This window comes from Platichthys flesus, chromosome 4, assembly GCF_949316205.1.
Source record: "Platichthys flesus chromosome 4, fPlaFle2.1, whole genome shotgun sequence".
In the NCBI taxonomy this organism is placed as follows: domain Eukaryota; kingdom Metazoa; phylum Chordata; class Actinopteri; order Pleuronectiformes; family Pleuronectidae; genus Platichthys; species Platichthys flesus.
Window position 1 is genome coordinate 9,263,261 of NC_084948.1, and position 20,536 is coordinate 9,283,796.

The following is a 20,536-nucleotide window of genomic DNA, read 5'->3' on the forward strand; positions in this document are numbered from 1 at the left end:
AGGACTAAATCCATGACTTTGAAGGATTATTAGAAACCAAAACAGAGAGGATATTACGATTTTGTAATAAAATCATCATATGTAGGAATGTACATGTTATATGTGTTACAACAGTACTGTTTTCAGTGTTTCAACAGAGCCGAACTGTCACTAACCAGAATCTTTGGCTGACTGGGAGTGTGTATACGTGCAGATATTATTAACAGTACATATTCATATGTTGGTTTGTCGGTTCCTCGCTATTTAATCTAAAGCAAAAGCAGGAAGGTTGAACGGGAAATGACACCTGATATGTCCTCCATTTTGTAGAATGGTCACAGGCATAATGAAAACTGCAGGAGGTCAGGAGGCTGATGGATACAACCCCCTAACTCAATATACAAACACATGCACGCATGTCTACAGGTGCCTGGAGAAGCACAAGTCCTATGACACACTCGAGGAATTAAGAGCGATATGGAGGAAACCCTTCAAAATAAAGGTTTGATACTTCAACATGTTCGCTTTAACAGATGTTTGCACATGAAACAACAAATGCAATTGGCAGCCAAAGCTACCTGGGAGAGGTTGAGGGGCAGATCATATTCTTTGTTAAAAAACAAGGATATTATCAAGGTGTTATATTTCATGTCCCAAAGTTATACCCACCCAAAACATTTAAAAACTGTCCACTGTGGCTCTGGGTCAATGGACGGACGCTTTACGGTATTGATACTAAAAGACTTGTAACATGCTCCAATAAGAAATCTCCTTCTGCTGTGACGTTATCTTCTGTTGGTCATAAAGATGTTATAAATGCCAGCAAATAAACCATCTGTTTCCCCACAAACTGTCAATTAGAAGAATCCCACCTTATCCATCACAGCGGTGCTGTACTCTCACTGGGAACCATCGAGCAGCTGCACGCCTCATCTGTGCACTTGCTGCTGCTATAGGCAGCATGGCGGGATACCTGCTTGTACAACACAACAGATGTTTATGACTTCTGTGTTTGTGTGTGTGTGTGTGTGTGTGTGTATGTGTGTGTGTGTGTGTGTGTGTTTGTGTGTGTGTGTGTGAGAGAGAGAGAGCTTGTGTGCATGTGTCACAGGGTGTGTTTTCTGTTTTTGAATTTATGCATCTTTGTTTATCTCTCTGATTGTTTAAAATTGTGTGTGTGTGTGTGTGTGTGTGTGTGTGTGTGTGTGTGTGTGTGTGTCTGTGTGTTCCTGCATATGTGTGTGTTTCAGGCCAATATCAGCCACCCCTCCACATCTCTTGCCATCTGGATAATTGATCGTTTGCGATCATAAAAAAAATAAAAGGAGAGGTACTTTGTCATAATGGTCCACTTCTTAAATGCCCCTGTTTTTTTCCAAGGCTGTTTTATTTGTGTGGCGAGCTGCCAGTCGTCATGATGATCATGAAGAGGGTATTATGGGGAGGGATTATGCATCATTGTGCAATGTTTGAAGATGATCAATGACCTGAGGCTTTTAGTTGGCGTTTAAGGGCTCAACGTACAAATAATTCCTGCTCTACTTGGGCACAATATGTCACGGTGTAATGTGCCATGTATTAAGGTATTATGGGAGGAAAATGCCAGACGTTTTTTCAAGACACATGACTTGTGTCCTAATTTTCCCTTTGATGAGAGATAGAAAAGAAGCTTAACATTATTTGTAAGAACAACAGCCTAGTTGATTCAAGTTATTTAAACAATAGTACATGTTGTCATTCAATATAACACTCCAGAGATACAATTGTAATTATAAACATTTAGCTCTGCCATGCTAAAGAGAATATAGTTTCACCAAAGCAAATATTTTGTGGTTTATTAGTCACTCTACGATTCTGCAGGAAAGATAACTATTATTTCTTGGCCATATGAACTACAATTTTTACTGGCATTTTCACATTCTAAGCATTGTGCTCTATTGCCAGTGAGCTAACTCAGAGACGGGTAAAATATGCAAACTCCACACAGAACAGCCTTATAAAACATTATCTAATATTATATTAATATAATAATATCTTTTATGATAAATACATAGAATATATAGCTAAAAACATCATTTTTGGTTAGGTTTAATGCCAATTGGTCCAGCCAATTGGACATGTTATTGCAATAATACATTTTAGTACAGTTTAGTACAGTTTACAAACATAACACTGTAACAGGGACCGTTATTCAGAATGACGTAACACCACCATATGATTGTTTAAGCTAATCATCAATAACCTATCAATCACCAATACAAAAGGAAAAAAAATCAATTATATGGATTGTTATTATGGCATTTAGCTGATTATTTAGGTCAAACTGACAGTTCTCACTAGAGTTTGAATGTAGGTCATTGGTGGATTTATGTCACATTTTCTTTTCTCCGTTCTGCCAATCATAAGGTGTGTAATCTGAGCAAAGGCGGAGTTACATTCCCCTGCCTGCAGCCTCTTCCCACACCAACAGCAAAAGCAGACAGAGAGGCTCTGTCATCAGTTTGCCTCCAACTTTGGATTGAAATGAGCTAATTTTAGCATCGCTCTGGCGTGACTGAACATGCTGCTCCACAGGGAGTATTTATTGTGAGTGTGCAGACAGTCAGGAGCACACCGGCTAATTCCAACAGCCTGGTGACTAGCTGAGCACAGGCTGCTGAGAACATTTCCCTCAGTGTGTGTGTGTGTGTGTGTGTGTGTGTGTGTTAGCCATTTACCTTGTATTTGTGAAGATTGTTGCATGTCGGTTACTTTAAATTCGAATGAGGTGCGATGGGCCTGAATATTTACAGCATACAAAAAGGAATATATGATGCCGGACATCTATTGTTCAGGGGTGCTACAAAAATCACACATTCATTAATTTTCAATTACAATATCTGAAGAACTTAATCATCTATGGTGAAAAGTAACATTAGACAAAATAAGAACAGATATAATACATAAACAAACATTCATTTTTTAGAATTATTTCACATGTATTGATTAATATAAATAATAATGAGACAGTAACAACCAAAAATCTGAGAATTCATGATGTTAAATTAGTAAGCATACTACCATGCAGGTAGGTAAGGTTGGGTAATTATTTCCTGAGCAAAATACAGTAGTTCGCCTGTATTTGAGTGGATAAACAGTACAAATAGTACACTTTTTAATGATTTCTGTGAATACTTTTATTTGGGGAGCCCCTGGTGGTCACAGTAGTTTAATTATATGCAGATTTGGTGTTCGTAAGATTTAATCAGAAAGTGCACTCTAAAGCAAATTGCTCATCCAAATCCCTTCATAGATGACATGGCTCTTCCAGGGGTCCTCGGAAATACTCTAAGCAAGTTTGTAGTCGATCAGATGAGCAGTCATTGAGTTAATCGGAAGACAGACAGAAACACTAAAAGAGAATTCTCTGTTTGTTTCTAGGATGTAACGAATCAATGTCTGTCCTTGAAACACGATTAAAAATGAATCCGCTATACTTTCACACACACACGTTAGACTGTTCTTGGCCTCCAATAAAAAAGCAACATTTGCCTCTTTCATTTAGCAAACACTATTGTCTATCTAATCAAACTGTCCCCTGCAATATCTTCTCATCCAGACTCCCTCTCCCTTTCTCTCCCCCTGTTCTCCCTCCTCTCTTGTTCTAAGATGGCTTTCTTCACCCCTCTCCCTGTGCATTATGTAGATAACCCGGGGACGCCATATATCCCCAGCAGGTCAAACAGAGGTCGCAATCACACACTGTGACAGTGGGAGCCAATCCCAGTCCATCATGGAGGAGGGGAGGGGACTCTGGTTCCCTGACTTAATGTGAGCATGTGGGTATGATGTGTGTGTTTGTGTTGCCAGGTTTAGCTGAGCTGTCCACAGTGAGAATGGGAGTCGCATATGGAAGGAGTGGGGAGAAAAATAGGAGGAATATCGTTATAAGGAAAAAATGAGAAAATGAGGATGGATAGAATATGAATTGAAAGAAGTGATGGGAACATGTACGTATATCTGGGAAGACATTGACAAAGCAAAAGACAGCAAATGTGTTTTTCTGGTGTTGAGTGCTAAAGACCGTATCACACACATTCTCCACAATGTAGAAACAGACCTATATTTAACATATTAATTAATTCTTCCGCGTGAACAAAACTCAGGTCAGAATGTACTGAGAGAGACAACAATGACATATTGTTTTTAATAATTTTAGAGAAAAGAAAATGTCAGGCACCTTGACCATTCGCATAAATCCCCAAGAAGTCCTAACACTTAAAACTGAAAGAAAAACGAGAGAACACTGAACAAACTCAATATGCTGAGAAAACGAGGCTACATCCACACTATTACGTTTTTGTTTGAAAATGCAAGGGACCTTGCTACAGATACGCCTAGTGTAGTTTGGAAACGCTGCTGGCACGTTTTATTTTATGAACTGTATGTCTGCATTTTAGTCTGGACGGGCAGAAATTAAGCTCAATAGCTCAATACAAAAAATTGTTTGACTACACTGGTTAGGTATTTAATATATGTCACTTAGCCAGCAGCCTCTCATGTTTTGTTCAAACATCACACCCGTTATTCATAACTTAAAGTGGATTTATACTCTATGGGAGAGCCCTATAGTAGGAACCAATGGTGCAGGTTTTGACCATTCCAACAGCATTAGAAACAGAGCAAAACAACACAAAATCATAAGAAGCCCACCCCAGTTCCCATGTGCAATCTCTGTTGATGCTGTCGCCTCAACATCTTGTATCCTGTAAGCCAATGATGTATGTTATGCAAGCCCACTGCTACATGTTGTTGAATATTTATATAGCTCCTCACTCCATACCAAGAGAAATCTGATTTTTTAGGGTCTAAAGTCTTAATCTTCAGTTTTTGAAGGTGTCTTTCATATGCATGTTTATTTTAGAACCTGTCTCAAATATCGTGTTAATTTGCAACTTTTTGTGGAATAAATAAAACTATAAAAATATGAAGATTCTAAAATCATGAGGAAACTATTAGAGGAATAATTTGACAATTCATCAAGACAGGACATAGATGGTTCTTGTTTTGCCCTTTTCTTTCATTTATTTAGACCCCCTACATTTCAGATTTTTCAGACGGCTGGGATCAAGGCTGTCTCATCATTCTGTTAGTCGTACTGCAGAGAGAGAAGAATAATGGATTAGCCTTTGTCTTTTTTTGCCTCCATCCATCAAATATAGGATCTCCATCACAATTAGATGTGATGATGCAGGTCAGCACTGAACTCGTGGAATTTCCTGTCTGGCACTTTGAAGAAGTGGTCTAATATTCCCAGAGCCCTCTCATACCTCTGTACATGTGTAAAGACTAGACCAAGTGGATAGACAGTAAATGTAAATTGTTACATTCTTACTGGTATTTAAGATGATAATATTTCAAAATATTTCTGTAGCCTCAGTGTCTCAAAGATTGATATCTGAGATGCCCACCGAAATCAGACAAATATCATCAGATGACCAGTTGCTTGGTGTAATATAGTGGAATCAAACAACTAATCTGTAAAATTACATAATTCTACATATAAATTACACACATGGAATCTAGTTTGATATTCATGGGTACTTCTGGTAATTTTCTCTATACTGGTACAGACCCCTTTCTAAACCTGCCGGTTTCGAATGGGCTGTTCTTTTGACCTGTGTTGATGCTCTGGAGCTACTTCAGAATTATTCCTTGTTATTAGTGAGTCCTCCTCAAACAGTTTTACAATATGCTGTCACTTTTTATTGTGTGTGTGCTGGACGTTGTGTTTTTTTAATAGTCTATGTTGCAGAGTAAAGTTAGAAAACTCTAATATCTTGTCATACCTGGTTTATCTACAATGTAAATGTTATATTCAATGTTTTTCATAAAAATAAATTAAATTTTCTTTTTAACTCTTCAAGAGTGTGGTTTATATGTAAGCTTAACTGGTGTTATTTGTTCATATACTGCATATGTCAGCTATTTCAGAGGCTCCTCGACACAGCATGTTCACGTTTCAAACTTTTCAAAATAAAAGCTGTGTCATTCAGCTCAATAACTGAGTTGATTGATGACAACTTGCCAAAGATTAAGTGATTTAATTAATGTTGTTGTCATGACAGAGTTCTGCACCAGCGACACCTGTGAAAGTGAATGCCTGTTTCGGTCCAATACAGCGACATAGAAATAGTCAAAATATCCAAATGATCTGGTAGGACAGATATTATTGGCCACAGGCAGCTAGTTGCCGACCACTGCTGTAGTTTATCTGAGGACTGAGGGGATGACTGACCATTGGCACGCTTCCCCGCCTCCATTGATTGCTACGGCGCGCCAAATTTGACACTGTCTGTTTACAATGGACATGTGGAATTAGACGCTTGTGGAATTGGTAGATAGAGCATTAATATTTTCGGGAAATTCCACGATTATAACTAAATATGAACATCGAGGTCAAGGTGAACTTTAGTGTCCCAGATAATAAAAAAACTCAGTTTGTGCTCTGCCTTATTGAAGAGGAGCTATTTCCAGAACTGAGCAGAGAACATCTGGTCACACCCAATGACTCTACATGCCTTCTTGATCATGCACAAGAGCTGAACTTGTTGTTGGTCATGCATGCCAGCAAATACACATATTAGGCCAAAGGACGTGCCCTGAAGGACAGCCTTGTAAAAACGGTTTCACGACATGAATATCAAATGTTCAATTGCCATAAGGGGAACATTGGCTGATACATTTGTTTTACCTCCAAAGCAGCAGGTCATCAATCTCGTCACAATTGTCCCATCTCCATTATGTCTAAAATCAATTTTTTCTTTTGCTTTCTTTCACCTTAGGTATACTGCATATTTACATTTGAAAGGCACAACTCTGCCCCTCTCACACAAACTGACCACCAGAAACATCAGTGCAGTAAGTTGCATCACCACAATGAGATGATAGTAAAAATACAGCATCTGTGGGTCTGAACAACTCATATGATTCAAATGCATGACTCAGACAAACCAATGAAAAGTTACATCTTTATTGAAGTGCAGATAGGGTAGATAAGGACAGGAGGTGTTCAGTAAGCGGTAGAAAAGAACACTGGGTAAAAAGTAGCAAGGAGCAAGTGATAGGCAAAGTCTAAACACGTGGCAGGAGTTGAGGTTGATTACATATAGCCACTGCTGCAAGCTGTTTTCACATCAGTCTGCGATGTCAACATGCATGTAATCAAGCAAACTAACAGCCTATCCAGTTCCTTCTTTTAAGTCTGTTCATTCATTTGGTCATCCTTCTGTCTTATCGCCCTAGGGAATTGACCCTGGACTTGTAAAAAAGAAAGTCAGTCCCCTAGCTCAACAATTAGCCGGCCTTGCACATTTAAGAGTTTTGTTCCAAACACATTGAACAGAAGAAACTTCTCAGCAAACAACAAGCTGGTATGTTGACAGTTTAATCCTTTATGCTGGGTTAATGTAACGGACATTAATGAAAGTGACAATTTCTCCTTTAAGTTTGGGTATAATTACTTATCGGATGCTCATGTTCATGATTGACAGCTGTGACTGGCAATTCTTACCCAGTTACTCTGGACTGGAGTTAATTCACAGCTAATTGCTGCCACCAACTTCCCCAGGATCAACGCATCATAACCAAGAGTGGATTAGGAAATGGTTGTTGGGTTTTATCCTAAATTCCTGCCAAAACAAACAAACAAAACATGTTTCACAAATTCCCCACCATTCAATTGCAAATACAAACGTTAAAAAACGGACCCGACAACCAGCCGTTGTTTGCATCACTGTCGTCAAACCAGCTGCCCCCTAATCTGTAGTGCGCCCCTATTCAGATATTTACGGTACATGTTGAAGCGGCTCAGAGCAAAACAAATATACCTTTTTAACTGATTTATTCAGTATTTGAGACTACATGAATTACATACTATTAACATATACTCCTTATCGTAAGAGTTTCATGATCAAGTACATATCCATTACATTTCCTAACATAGTTGCTGTTGCTATAAGTTGTATATAAATTTGAAGTTTTAGGTCAAAGGGTTACCATTAAGACACATGCATAATTGTGACACAGATGCCCACACATTCATGCACACACACACACACGCACACACATTCACACAACCTTAGTCTGTATTTATCAGTTTTTTTCAAAGGTCTTTGCTCACCCCTTAGAGCTAGTAAAAATTATGTATAACATGGTTTACAAATTAGTGCTGACTCATGCTTATTTTCTTCCATTGAAAAACTTTTAATCTTTCTTTTTAGAATAGTTTTTCCAGACTTGTTTTCTTTGTAATTTCTCTGTAATTTTGTTGTCTTTGTACTTCCTCTATTTATTTTTCTTGTGGTCGCCACACTCTGCTTTCCTTTGTGATTTTTCAGATCTTGTTTGTTTTTCTTTGCTTCTGCTCTTTGTCTTTCTGATGCATTGATTTCTATTTGTTTTTCTTTCGTGTTGGTTCGTTGTTTGTATTTTGGCCACAGTTTGTTTATTTCTGTCTTATTTAATTTGTTTGTTTCTGTCCTGCTTTGTCTTTTTCCCGCTTTGTTGCATATCTTCATAGATGTGTTTGTTTGCTCACTATTCCCCCCCCCTCTCTCTCTCTCTTTCTGACTCTCTGTCTGTTTGTCTGTCTTTCTATCTGTCTGTTTGTCTGTCTTTCTGCCCGTCTGTCTATCTTTGTTTAATAGATGAAGAAAAGAGAAAGCTGCTCTAGCTGATCACAGAAGAAGCTGCAGGTGTTGGAACATGTACCTCTGCTGCCCCTTGTGGAGTCATAACATGATTGAGTCTTGCATGCACTACTCTGTGGAGAAAAGGGGGAGAAAGGAAAAGAAAAGAAAAGAAAAGGAGGGGTTGCACTTACTGGACATGAAAACTCTGCTCAGTGGGTATCCATTATATCAGCTGAGTCTACCTACTACTGCTGCAGTTTAAGGTTGTTAACACTGCTCTATGGGATTGGTGATTTTTTTTTATATTAGGGCAGGACAAAAAAATCTGAAGACTCAGATCAAACACTTCAGTGCAGAGCCTGTTGCAGTTAAAATATTTAAGTGAAATTATATTTTTGTAAGATTGAGTTATTTGGCCTCAATCACAAAATGATTGATTAGAGATTAAATAGAACAAGAACATGTGGCTGTCATATATATAGGATATTTGAATAATACACAGATAAAATGGATTCTTGATTCAAAAAGTCCTGCAGTCAGTCAAGAAGTGAAACTAATAAGAGGCTGGTACCTGCACCAGGACAGTGACCCACAGCAGACTTCAGAACCCACCATTAACTTATAAGTTGAAACTTTAGCTGCATTAGCATTTGGAGACGGGCTTTGATGAGGCAATTCACTTCCTTTCACTTCAACTCAATCTGGAATTTACTTTTTGCATACAGCTTTTTGAAGGTGAAAACATGAAAAAAGATATACACAGGCATATTTGGTGGATATGCACAGAACTTGTTTTAATTATTTGATTTATACAAAACAAAGAAAAAAATAAACATAACATGTGTAGTAACATTATGCCTCAGAATTTACTCGCTATCGAAAATCTGATAATTGTGGGTCACATCTATCTCTCTATCATATCTATCACACTGTATATTGACAAGTCTTGTTCTTTGTGCTACAGGCTTAATCTGCCTCCCACAAAGATGAAGTTTACGTTGATCTTCATAACTGTGCAAAATGTTCCATTGTACAGCTGATCAATGTTGTTTGTCATCATTGATTTATTCCAATGAGACCTTTGAACAGAGTCCATACCAGTCTACATGGACATGTTCCCCCCTAGTTTCCACAGAGGGCAGGTTTGTGTAATTAAGAAGAGAATTTGTCCTGAGAGATTGAGATGGAGGTGGTGGTGGTTCTGGTGGTGGTGGTGTATGTGTGGGGAGTTAACAATCTCCTAACTGTTTACCCAGAGAGGGGCAGCCACCGTCTCCCTGTCAACCCTCTACTGATTGGAGTCATCCTAGCCACGTATGGATTAATATTTAATGTTGGGAGGAGAGAGAGAGTAGGATGTGCAAAGGTAGGCGGCTGTTTATTTAAGATATTGTGAAAATATGAAGGGAATTTGCAATTTTATTGGTTTTCCGCGACCATAAGAGCTGTGAGAGAGCTCTACGCGCATGTGTGTTTGTCTGTGGGTATGTGTGTGTGTGCCCATGGGAATGAGAGAACAACTTGAGAGAGTGTGTGTTTTTTCTGGTGACCTTCAGTCCTCAGTTGCACTATGTAAACTGTCCTTGCTGACCATCCTGCATCAATTAAACATCACACTCAGACACAAATAGATAGATGCACACGCATGCACACACACACACACACACACACACACACACACACACACACATCTTGCCCAGCACATTGTATTGTCCTAAAGATCTTTATCTGTACTTATTTCAGGACAAACTATTTTGTACTTTCACATCATCAATTATAATCATATATTAACACTATACTAACCTGTATAATACTCTCTTGAAATATGCTGTTTATAAACAGTAAATGTGCATTAATAAACCACTACAGTGCAGCTATACTCACATAGGTCATTCATTTGCAATGTAAAATCTGTTTAAGTGATTTTCAGGATTTATTATGCAAAGTTCAAACTAAGCAACTTTCAAAGTTGTAAAATTGCTGGGCAGTTCACACTACACTAGTTGCTGTCATGTGATTGGGAGTGTTTCAGTTGTGTGTGCATGCTACACAACAGACTGGCAACAGAAGGTCATACAACATACGGTCCTTTACAGGGATAAACCCCAGTCTCAGGTTGCGATGACTCAGCAGGGTTCCAATGGACTCAATGTGTTTGACAGACATAAGTCACTTTTTGAAATGCAAATATCAGCATTTTATTTTTATTGAAAAGGCCAACAAATCTAAATCAATCATCACATTGTGTTTATGGGTCATTGAATGTAAAATGTTTAAAGTCAGGGTTTGTAAGTTGCAACATCTTTTTTGGTTGATATGCTCCTCACGTCCCAAAAGCATTTGGGACGAAATGATAGGCTGGTGTACCTGTCTGTCACTTACTGACCTGCCAACCTGCACACACCCTGCCTGTGCTCTCCCTGCGCCTGACTGGAATCTTCACGAACTAGAGAGACTTACACCACTGAAGGATAGAAATTAGTGATGTACTGTGCTTTCGTGTGTTTTGAGGGTGTAACTTTGACGAGAAAACCGTCTAGTTCAGGTCACCAGCGTTTTCTATCTACTCTCAAGGATGAAAACAATCCCCCATGTGCCTCCGAAGCTGAATTAGGAGAGAGGAAATGGAGACCAGGAGAAATAGAGCCCGCCTGAGAAACAAGGAGCAAGGCTGGTGGTAATCAGGCACAGGGAAAGCAGAGGGAGGCAATTTCACCAACTCTTAACTTCCTCCGCAAAATTATGGCTAAATGGAAAAATAATGGAAATGGCATCATTGGCCTCCTAGCATGGCGCTATTAGTATGCCGGTGACATGGAGCGGAGAGACCGACAGCAGTTATGTATTTTTGCAAGTATGCATATAATTTATTGTAGGGAACACAATTTACATGGGTAGTCAATGCCTGTTTTATGAGCTCACAAATAGATGTATGAATTGAAGCATATAATGGTGGGTAGCAGCAGGCACAAATACTTTCTAAATCTTCCAAATGTCTTCCACAAAAATGTAACCAAGGAAAATAAAACCAATTAATTCTTGCATGTTATATGTATTGGTTTCGATTTACAAAACTAATCAAAGGAAATCTTACTATGGGGGCTTGGCGGTTGGATGTGCTGGTTGATCTTTGCTACATATTCTACTTGCACATATGGAGTTGCTATATTTAGATTCAACACAGGATTACTTCATGCATTATTTGTGTATCAGGGGCGGAAGACGTGAATCAACTCAAATCAAAAGTGCCAATAATTAAAAGAAAGAAGCAAGAAAATTAACTAAAACAGACAAAACAAAAATTGAAAATTTGGAATAGAAGGTCAAAAATCAGACAAATCCTAATGATTGTCATGACAAAAATGCATACAACCTAACCATAACCCTAATAGCTAAAGAAAACTCAAAGAAATACATTACAAAAATTAGCATTACAGACGTAAAGAACTGGCAAAAAAATTCAGAACGTATGCTCATACGAACTTTGTTTATTTTGCATTTATATTTGAAGAGGAAGAAACAATATGAGGAAGAAATTGTTTCTCCAATTATCAAATGATCAGTTATGCAGCAAAATCACCACAGGTAGGTCAATGATATTGCCAGTGGATCAAGTGAGTTCTTATGCCCGGGTCACACCGGCTGTGGAACACTTTTTTGTTGTTGTTTACAGAAAAGACCTGGTACACTGGCTGTGATTCAGCTGCGGTAGCCATGCTGTTCTTCTAGAGATGATGCCTATTTTCTCTGTGTACTGTGCGCAGTTAAGACCAAAAGAATATTATCTTTAACAACAGTTTCAATGACTATCTGATTAATCAAAATAGTACTAGTAGCAGTAGTGTAGCATGCCAGAGCTAGTAGTAGTAGTGTAGTATGACTGATGAGCCAGAGCAGCGGGGATCCGGAGTAGCAGCTGACAGGCTTCCACTGCAGGGCCATGCCTGGTATCGATTGCCTGAACCTGGTCGGTGTTTGCCTGAAGACAGGAATAAAGAACAAGATAAGCCATGAAGACCCAAAGAGAAGCGGTAGCAGGGCAAGTGGAGGAGAGAGGGAGGATGTGGCCAGTAGGGTTGACCCAAATAGAGAATGGGAGGAGTAGGATGGCATGTGGAGAACAGACAGAAATGTACGTATAAAAAGGTGAGTTGTACAGTCCAAACAAATAAACAGAATTTACTTTCTCTTTGACTGTGACCTGTGAAGATCAGATGTCAAAGTGTTGAAGCAGTATTTCAACTATGATGATAAATGATTTGCAGAAAAATTACGCCCTCTCCTCCCCTCTATCCCCCCCAGGTTTTGAGGTGAGCCAGCACCATCCTCGCTGGAGTGCAGTGATTTGGCACCAGCACGATGGAGGTGGTTTTAAAGCACGTGGGGACAGCTGCCTGGGCCGGTTGAATATGTCAGTGAAGACCTCAGCTAGCTACCCAGCACAGGCCCTGAGCACGCGTCCGGGGATGCCATCATGGCCAGTAGCCTTATGTGCATTGATTCTGCTCAGTGCAGCACACACGTCGATGGAGGAGAGTATGAGAGGCTGGTGTTTCCTCATTTCAACCGTGCAAATACCACAATACTGCTTTTACTTTGCCTTACCGAATGTAGCAAAGTGATAGTAATCAGCCACTTTTTCTCAGATTATTTATTTTCCCAATGTGACCTGATTTCAAAAGGGAGCAAAGCGTTGAGAAAAAGCCATCAAAATTGGGGACATCACCCTCAATACATTCTACAATATATTTTCACCTGATGCATAGGACCTATTTCAACTTATTAACACTCACTATCGCTGATGTCTTGGCACTTTTTGGATTCAATGTCATTAGACTTTGCAGTCAGAATTGCCGAGAAGTCTAAGGCGCTGCGTTCATTTCACAGTCTCCATGGGAGGCGAGGGTTCAAATCCCACTTCTGACAGCTTTCCATTAAGTATGACAGGTTCGATACGTGTGACAATGGAGTACCAATTTTCACCTGCACGTGTTGTCGTTGCCAACCTCGAACAAACAGGGTGTATTCCTGACCTCCTTGTCAAATAGTGTTCTCATTCTTCAGGTACTTTGTCCTTCATTACATCAGTGGATTTTGTTTTGAAGGGGTACCTTCAACCGTTCAAATATCACAATACTGCTTTTACTTTGCCTTACCGAATGTAGCAAAGTGATAGTAATCAGCCACTTTTTCTCTGATTATTTATTTTCCCAATGTGACCTGATTTCAAAAGGGAGCAAAGCGTTGAGAAAAAGCCATCAAAATTGGGGACATCACCCTCAATACATTCTACAATATATTTTCACCTGATGCATAGGACCTATTTCAACTTATTAACACTCACTATCGCTGATGTCTTGGCACTTTTTGGATTCAATGTCATTAGACTTTGCAGTCAGAATTGCCGAGAAGTCTAAGGCGCTGCGTTCATTTCACAGTCTCCATGGGAGGCGAGGGTTCAAATCCCACTTCTGACAGCTTTCCATTAAGTATGACAGGTTCGATACGTGTGACAATGGAGTACCAATTTTCACCTGCACGTGTTGTCGTTGCCAACCTCGAACAAACAGGGTGTATTCCTGACCTCCTTGTCAAATAGTGTTCTCATTCTTCAGGTACTTTGTCCTTCATTACATCAGTGGATTTTGTTTTGAAGGGGTACCTTCAACCGTTCAAATATCACAATACTGCTTTTACTTTGCCTTACCGAATGTAGCAAAGTGATAGTAATCAGCCACTTTTTCTCTGATTATTTATTTTCCCAATGTGACCTGATTTCAAAAGGGAGCAAAGCGTTGAGAAAAAGCCATCCAATTGGGGACATCACCCTCAATACATTCTACAATATATTTTCACCTGATGCATAGGACCTATTTCAACTTATTAACACTCACTATCGCTGATGTCTTGGCACTTTTTGGATTCAATGTAATTAGACTTTACAGTCAGAATTGCCGAGAAGTCTAAGGCGCTGCGTTCATTTCACAGTCTCCATGGGAGGCGAGGGTTCAAATCCCACTTCTGACAGCTTTCCATTAAGTATGACAGGTTCGATACGTGTGGCAATGGAGTACCAATTTTCACCTGCACGTGTTGTCGTTGCCAACCTCGAACAAACAGGGTGTATTCCTGACCTCCTTGTCAAATAGTGTTATCATTCTTCAGGTACTTTGTCCTTCATTTCATCAGTGGATTTTGTTTTGAAAGGGTACCTTCAACCGTTCAATTATCACAATACTGCTTTTACTTTGCCTTACCGAATGTAGCAAAGTGATAGTAATCAGCCACTTTTTCTCAGATTATTTATTTTCCCAATGTGACCTGATTTGAAAAGGGAGCAAAGCGTTGAGAAAAAGCCATCCAATTGGGGACATCACCCTCAATACATTCTACAATATATTTTCACCTGATGCATAGGACTAGTTTCAACTTATTAACACTCACTATCGCTGATGTCTTTCGAGCATAAGACATCCCTGTTAAGCAGGGTTCCATGGTGTAATGGTTAGCACTCTGGACTTTGACTCCAGCAATCCGAGTTCAAATCTCGGTTGGACCTGTTACAGATGTATCGTGTTTACAGAAAACTGGATTCAACGTTAACAGATTTTGCAGTCAGTATGACCGAGCGGTCTAAGGCGCTGCGTTCAAGTCGCCGTCTCCATAGAAGGTGTGGGACACTTAGTGTCTAAACATAAACCTTGATAACATCTTTATACCTGTACAGATTCTCAATACAGTCTACAAGATATTTTCACCCGATGCATAGGACCTGTTTCAACTTATTAACACTCACTATCGCTGATGTCTTGGCACTTTTTGGATTCAATGTCATTAGACTTTGCAGTCAGAATTGCCGAGAAGTCTAAGGCGCTGCGTTCATTTCACAGTCTCCATGGGAGGCGAGGGTTCAAATCCCACTTCTGACAGCTTTCCATTAAGTATGACAGGTTCGATACGTGTGGCAATGGAGTACCAATTTTCACCTGCACGTGTTGTCGTTGCCAACCTCGAACAAACAGGGTGTATTCCTGACCTCCTTGTCAAATAGTGTTCTCATTCTTCAGGTACTTTGTCCTTCATTTCATCAGTGGATTTTGTTTTGAAGGGGTACCTTCAACCGTTCAATTATCACAATACTGCTTTTACTTTGCCTTACCGAATGTAGCAAAGTGATAGTAATCAGCCACTTTTTCTCAGATTATTTATTTTCCCAATGTGACCTGATTTCAAAAGGGAGCAAAGCGTTGAGAAAAAGCCATCCAATTGGGGACATCACCCTCAATACATTCTACAATATATTTTCACCTGATGCATAGGACCTATTTCAACTTATTAACACTCACTATCGCTGATGTCTTGGCCCGTTTTGGATTCAATGTCATTAGACTTTGCAGTCAGAATTGCAGAGCGGTCTGAGGCGCTGTGTTCAGTTCGCAGTCTCCATAGGAGGTGTGGGACACTTAGTGTCTCAACATAAACCTTGATAACATCTTTCTACCTGTACAGATTCTCAATACAGTCTAAAAGATATTTTCACCCGATTCATAGGACCTGTTTCAACTTATTAACACTCACTATCACTGATGTCTTGGCCCGCTTTGGATTCAATGTCATCAGACTTTGCAGTCAAAAAGGCTGAGCGGTCTAAGGTGCTCGATCAGGTCGCAGTCTCCATAGGAGGCGAGGGTTCAAATCCCACTTCTGACAGCTTTCCATTAATTATGACAGGTTCGATACGTGTGGCAATGGAGTGCCAATTTTCACCTGCACGTGTTGTCGTTGCCAACCTCGAACAAAGAGGGTGTATTCTTGACCTCCTTGTCAAATAGTGTTCTCATTCTTCAGGTACTTTGTCCTTCACTACATCAGTGGATTTTGTTTTGAAGGGGTACCTTCAACCGTTCAAATATCACAATAATGCTTTTACTTTGCCTTACCGAATGTAGCAAAGTGATCGTAATCAGCCACTTTTTCTCTGATTATTTATTTTCCCAATGTGACCTGATTTCAAAAGGGAGCAAAGCGTTGAGAAAAAGCCATCCAATTGGGGACATCACCCTCAATACATTCTACAATATATTTTCACCTGATGCATACGACCTGTTTCAACTTATAAACACTTACTATCGCTGATGTCTTTCGAGCCTAAGATATCCCTGTTAAGCAGGGTTCCATGGTAAGGTTAGCACTCTGGACTTTGACTCCAGCGATCCGAGTTCAAATCTCGGTGGGACCTGTTACAGATGTATCATGTTTATAGAAAACTGGATTCAACGTCAACAGATTTTGCAGTCAGTATGACCGAGCGATCTAAGGCGCTGCGTTCAAGTCGCAGTCTCCATAGGAGGTGTGGGACACTTAGTGTCTCAACATAAACCTTGCTAACATCTTTATACCTGTACGGATTCTCAATACAGTCTACAAGATATTTTCACCCGATTCATATGACCTGTTTCAACTCATTAACACTCACTATCACTGATGTCTTGGCCCGCTTTGGATTCAATGTCATCAGACTTTTCAGTCAAAAAGGCTGAGCGGTCTAAGGTGCTCGATCAGGTCGCAGTCTCCATAGGAGGCGAGGGTTCAAATCCCACTTCTGACAGCTTTCCATTAATTATGACAGGTTCGATACGTGTGGCAATGGAGTACCAATTTTCACCTGCACGTGTTGTCGTTGCCAACCTCGAACAAACAGGGTGTATTCCTGACCTCCTTGTCAAGTAGTTTTCTCATTCTTCAGGTACTTTGTCCTTCATTACATCAGTGGATTTTGTTTTGAAGGGGTACCTTCAACCGTTCAAATATCACAATACTGCTTTTACTTTGCCTTACCGAATGTAGCAAAGTGATAGTAATCAGCCACTTTTTCTCTGATTATTTATTTTCCCAATGTGACCTGATTTGAAAAGGGAGCAAAGCGTTGAGAAAAAGCCATCCAATTGGGGACATCACCCTCAATACATTCTACAATATATTTTCACCTGATGCATAGGACTAGTTTCAACTTATTAACACTCACTATCGCTGATGTCTTTCGAGCATAAGACATCCCTGTTAAGCAGGGTTCCATGGTGTAATGGTTAGCACTCTGGACTTTGACTCCAGCGATCTGAGTTCAAATCTCGGTGGGACCTGTTACAGATGTATCATGTTTATAGAAAACTGGATTCAACGTCAACAGATTTGCAGTCAGTATGACCGAGCGATCTAAGGCGCTGCGTTCAAGTCGCAGTCTCCATAGGAGGTGTGGGACACTTAGTGTCTCAACATAAACCTTGATAACATCTTTCTACCTGTACAGATTCTCAATACAGTCTAAAAGATATTTTCACCCGATTCATAGGACCTGTTTCAACTTATTAACACTCACTATCACTGATGTCTTGGCCCGCTTTGGATTCAATGTCATCAGACTTTGCAGTCAAAAAGTCTGAGCGGTCTAAAGGCCAAATTATACTTGTGTTGCACGGACGCACGCATGCACGCAAGACACGCAACACGCCCCTTTCGAGCCCTCTGGCGGCTTGCGTGCGTCCGCCAATTTTTCTAACTATACGACAAAACGACGCGAGCCTCACGCAGTCCGCAAGGCTTGTGATTGGTCGGCTTACTACATCCCGTCCGGAGTCTAGTTTCCGGTTTCATGCCCCACAATACACGGAAATCACGGAAGATTTAGAAGAACGAATATGGACCAAATATAAGAGCACTTGGCAGAAGAGATCCGAAAGTATGACCACTTGTATAACCCGTCACTGACTGGCCGATTTGTCCGCCAGAAATAGGCTATGAGGAGCCGGAGTGGCGAAAGTAAATAAACATTCGACGAAGAAGAAGACGTCTCTTCTTTGTGTGTTTTGTTTTCGAAAAAAAAAGTTACTCCGCCTAGTGTTCTGGCGGTGAATTGCGTTGCAACACGCGCAACACGTTTAGGAAGCATAAACCAAAACGGATCCGTCGATGCAGCTGCGTGGCCTTCCGCGTTTGCAGTCGCAGGACTATAATTAGGCCTTAAGGTGCTCGATCAGGTCGCAGTCTCCATAGGAGGCGAGGGTTCAAATCCCACTTCTGACAGCTTTCCATTAAGTATGACAGGTTCGATACGTGTGGCAATGGAGTACCAATTTTCACCTGCACGTGTTGTCGTTGCCAACCTCGAACAAACAGGGTGTATTCCTGACCTCCTTGTCAAATAGTGTTCTCATTCTTCAGGTACTTTGTCCTTCATTTCATCAGTGGATTTTGTTTTGAAGGGGTACCTTGAACCGTTCAATTATCACAATACTGCTTTTACTTTGCCTTACCGAATGTAGCAAAGTGATAGTAATCAGCCACTTTTTCTCAGATTATTTATTTTCCCAATGTGACCTGATTTCAAAAGGGAGCAAAGCGTTGAGAAAAAGCCATCCAATTGGGGACATCACCCTCAATACATTCTACAATATATTTTCACCTGATGCATAGGACCTATTTCAACTTATTAACACTCACTATCGCTGATGTCTTGGCCCGTTTTGGATTCAATGTCATTAGACTTTGCAGTCAGAATTGCAGAGCGGTCTGAGGCGCTGTGTTCAGTTCGCAGTCTCCATAGGAGGCGAGGGTTCAAATCCCACTTCTGACAGCTTTCCATTAATTATGACAGGTTCGATACGTGTGGCAATGGAGTACCAATTTTCACCTGCACGTGTTGTCGTTGCCAACCTCGAACAAACAGGGTGTATTCCTGACCTCCTTGTCAAATAGTGTTCTCATTCTTCAGGTACTTTGTCCTTCATTACATCAGTGGATTTTGTTTTGAAGGGGTACCTTCAACCGTTCAAATATCACAATAATGCTTTTACTTTGCCTTACCGAATGTAGCAAAGTGATAGTAATCAGCCACTTTTTCTCTGATTATTTATTTTCCCAATGTGACCTGATTTCAAAAGGGAGCAAAGCGTTGAGAAAAAGCCATCCAATTGGGGACATCACCCTCAATACATTCTACAATATATTTTCACCTGATGCATAGGACCTGTTTCAACTTATAAACACTCACTATCGCTGATGTCTTTCGAGCCTAAGATGTCCCTGTTAAGCAGGGTTCCATGGTGTAATGGTTAGCACTCTGGACTTTGACTCCAGCGATCCGAGTTCAAATCTCGGTGGGACCTGTTACAGATGTATCATGTTTATAGAAAACTGGATTCAACGTCAACAGATTTTGCAGTCAGTATGACCGAGCGGTCTAAGGCGCTGCGTTCAAGTCGCCGTCTCCATAGAAGGTGTGGGACACTTAGTGTCTAAACATAAACCTTGATAACATCTTTATACCTGTACAGATTCTCAATACAGTCTACAAGATATTTTCACCCGATGCATAGGACCTGTTTCAACTTATTAACACTCACTATCACTGATGTCTTGGCCCGCTTTGGATTCAATGTCATCAGACTTTGCAGTCAAAAAGGCTGAGCGGTCTAAGGTGCTCGATCAGGTCGCAGTCTCCATAGGAGGCGAGGGTTCAAATCCCACTTCTGACAGCTTTCCATTAATTATGACAGGTTCGATACGTGTGGCAATGGAGTACCAATTTTCACCTGCACGTGTTGTCGTTGCCAACCTCGAACAAACAGGGTGTATTCCTGACCTCCTTGTCAAGTAGTTTTCTCATTCTTCAGGTACTTTGTCCTTCATTACATCAGTGGATTTTGTTTTGAAGGGGTACCTTCAACCGTTCAAATATCACAATACTGCTTTTACTTTGCCTTACCGAATGTAGCAAAGTGATAGTAATCAGCCACTTTTTCTCTGATTATTTATTTTCCCAATGTGACCTGATTTGAAAAGGGAGCAAAGCGTTGAGAAAAAGCCATCCAATTGGGGACATCACCCTC

The 20,536-nt window shown here is 40.3% G+C and overlaps 3 non-coding genes across 3 annotated transcripts; all 3 read left to right on the top strand.

Moving 5' to 3' along the window:
- The first annotated feature begins 15,138 nt into the window (after positions 1–15,138).
- Positions 15,139–15,210, top strand: trnaq-uug (transfer RNA glutamine (anticodon UUG)). The gene has a single exon. It is a non-coding gene; the product is annotated as a tRNA-Gln (tRNA).
- Positions 15,211–17,719: 2,509 nt separating this feature from the next.
- trnaq-uug (transfer RNA glutamine (anticodon UUG)) lies at positions 17,720–17,791 on the top strand. Its single transcript has one exon. It is a non-coding gene; the product is annotated as a tRNA-Gln (tRNA).
- A 1,950-nt stretch (positions 17,792–19,741) lies between these two features.
- trnaq-uug (transfer RNA glutamine (anticodon UUG)) lies at positions 19,742–19,813 on the top strand. Its single transcript has one exon. It is a non-coding gene; the product is annotated as a tRNA-Gln (tRNA).
- Positions 19,814–20,536: the final 723 nt, after the last annotated feature.